Source organism: Peromyscus leucopus, chromosome 1, assembly GCF_004664715.2.
Source record: "Peromyscus leucopus breed LL Stock chromosome 1, UCI_PerLeu_2.1, whole genome shotgun sequence".
NCBI classification, from domain to species: domain Eukaryota; kingdom Metazoa; phylum Chordata; class Mammalia; order Rodentia; family Cricetidae; genus Peromyscus; species Peromyscus leucopus.
This window is the reverse complement of record NC_051063.1, coordinates 92,463,481-92,466,846: the sequence shown is the minus strand read 5'-3', so window position 1 is coordinate 92,466,846 and position 3,366 is coordinate 92,463,481.

Here is a 3,366-nt window from a genome sequence, read left to right as displayed (position 1 = left end):
GCGGCACAGCTTGTGAGCTGAAATCAGCTTCCTCTGCAAACAGCGGCTCCGCGGGGCCTTATCTTCCTGTCCTGACTCCTAAAATGAATATTTATTTATGCTATAATCAAAAAGGAACAGCCTCTACTGACTGCAAAAAGAAATGTCTGATGTCAAAGCATAATTATTTTCAAAATAAATTGAACACAGTATTGTCCGGGAAGAATTACCATGGTAGAAACTTCAGTCTGCAAGGTTGGAAGACATCCTGTCAATACAGGCAGTATCCAGTCAACAAGTAGTCCATGGTACTAACTCGTTAAACATAATTAGCCTTCGTTTGTTGGTTTGTTTTTAAACTATTTAACTGGGTATGGTGGCACACACCTATAATCCCAACTCTCTGGAGACAGAAGCAAGAGGATCAAGGCCGACCTGGGCTACCTATTTTGAGGCCAGCCTGAATTCTATAGCAAGATCTTAAACAATGTGTTTTAAAAATCTGCCTGAAGGCGAGGCCAAGTCACTGGCTGGGAAGTAGCCGTGGTAGTGAGAACAGCTTCAAGTTGCCCTGTGTCTGAGGCAGGGAGAAGCCTGGAGAAGGACATGGTATTTTTGGTTTTGTTTTTTTGGTTTTTGGAGACAGGGTTTCTCTGTGTAACAGCCCTGGCTGTCCTGGAACTCACTCGGTGGACCAGGCTGGCCTCAAACTCGCAGAGATCTGCCTGCCTCTGCCTCCTGAGTGCTGCTGGGATTAAAGGCGTGTGCTTCCATCACCGGCAGGAGACTGCCGTTCTTTGCCGCTGCCCTCTACTCTCTCAGGCATAAGCCCGATTCAGGTCTTTCTTAGTGTAGATCCCTTCTTCCAGGTTTTACCTCTAGCCAAACTCACAATCAAATCACCTTAAAAAAAAAAAAAAAAAGCCATCCTTTGCCATTCTTTATTCCAGCTCAAATTGGTTAGATTACAGTGAGCCACCAATCTCTTGATCTTAGTGGCTTTATGTAGCAATTTATTTCTTGTTTATAGCACTGTTCTGTTCAACTGGCTTGAGGCTGAATTCTTTGTTGACACTCAGACCTGGGTGGAGGAGGTTTGTCATGGCTCCTCACAAATGAAGGGATGAGGGCACACATTGAAGTGTACATCTTCAACTATGATAGCATCAGAGGCCATCAGCAGGAAAGTGAAGGAGTAATCCACAGAGTGGGAAGAAACACAGGAAGCCACATATCTGGTGAATATCTCCTGTATAAGATATATGCATCTCAGCAGGAAGACAGGGAAACAGTCTAAATACAGGCAACAGTGGGTGGGCATGGTGGCATACTCCTGAAATCTCAGCATTTTAGAGGGGGAGGCAGGAGGATCATAAGTTCAAGGCTAACCTGGGCTATATAGTGAGACCCTGTCTCAAAAATAAAAACTGGGCAAAAAATATTACTAAAAAAATATGGGCAGGGTGGAGGTGCTGGAATGATGCTGTCTCTTTGTACCCTGCAAGAGTCCCGAAAGTTGCTTGTATCCTTCTCACATTTCTCAGGTAGTATTATATCCTTCTGAGGTCTTTGATGTGGTTTAAAGACTAGATACTTACAATTTTCCTTAGTTATGATAAAAGATAAGTTAGATATAAAACCTTAAACTCACAAATATAAAATAGATAGGATATCTTCTTTAATATTGTAACTATAATTCTTGCTTGATAATTGTTTTGTTATATGTAATTTTACCATGTTAAAGTTAAAACCTTCCTTTTTAAAAAAAGAGAAGGGGAAGTGCTGTGGATATCGCTCTATATAAATAAAACACTGATGGCCAGTGACCAGACAGAAAGTATAGGCAGGACAAGGAGAGAGGAAAATTGGGGAAACAGGAAGAAGGGGAGAGAGACATTGCAGCCACCACCAGGATAAGCAACATGTAAAGACGCCGGTAAGCCACAAGTGACGTGGCAAGGTATAGATTTATAGAAATGGGTTAATTTAAGATAAAAGAACAGTTAGCAAGAAGCCTGCCACGGCCATACAGTTTATAAGTAATATAAGTGTCTGAGTGATTATTTTATATGTGGATTGTGGGACTGCAGGGCTTGGTGGAACCTGGAGAGAAGCCCTTCAGCAACACACTGTTCCTGCAGAGGACATGAGTTTGGGTCCTAGCACCCAAGTCAGATGGCACACAACTGCCTGTAACTCCAACTCCAGGGCATCTAACACTTATGATCGCCAATAGCACTGACACTCATTGCGCATACACATAATTTTAAAATAAAATAAAGATTACACACACGGCCAACAGTAATCAAAAAGATATTTAATGTCCTTTGTCTTTAGGGAAATTCAAGTCACAATCACAATGAGATATCACTGCACAGTTACTAGTATATTTACCATGAGAAAGACAAATAATAATATGTTGGTAGAACTGTGGTGAAATTGGAGTTCTTGTATATTGCTATTGGGAATGCAAATATGGAGTAGCCATTTTGCAAAACCATTTGGTAATTCCTCAAAAAGTTCACCACAAATTTATCACATGGATTAGCAATTATATTCCCAGGTAGATACCCAAGAGAACTGGAGACACATGTCCCCACTAAGGCTCGTATGCCAGTATTTATGGTATCTTTATTCATAACAGCCCTGAAGCTGAAACAGCCAACACTTCCATCAGATGATGAATGGATAGAGAAAATGCACTACATCCATACCAGAGTGCATCACTGATCCATTGACCGGTGTGATGTCACACATGGACCACTCCTGAAGCATCATACTACATGAAAGAATTCAGACACAAAAGGCTACGTATCACATGGTCCTATTTTGTATGAAATATGCAGAAAAAGCAAACCCATAGAAAGAGATAGCAGACTGCCTGTCACCAGGGTCAGAGAGAAGAGATTGGAGAGTGAGTGCCTGTTAATGGGTACAGGTTCTCTTTGGGGTGAGGAGAATATTCTGCAATTAGTTGGTTACATAGCAGTGGTAGATATGCTTCTCTGTGGGCATGCTAAAACCACTGAATGCTAACTTCAATGACCTTAAAAAGTAGAGCTTGTAAACAGAATAAAAAATAAGGAGCTAGAAAGGTGTCTCAGTAATTGAGAACACTGGCTGTTCTTCCAGAGAACTAGGGTTCAGTTTCTAGCACCCACATGGAGGCTCACAACCATCTGTAACTCCAGCTGTAGGGTATCCAATGCCCTCTTCTGGCCTCCAAGGACACTGCACACACATGGTGCACAAGCATACATACAGGTAAAACACCTATACACATCAAAAGTAAAATAATTAAGAACCTAGTGTAGCAGGAATCTTAAAAGTTCTTATTAATAAGATCAAACCCGGACCAGGTATTGGGGTGAATTCTGGAAGATCAGA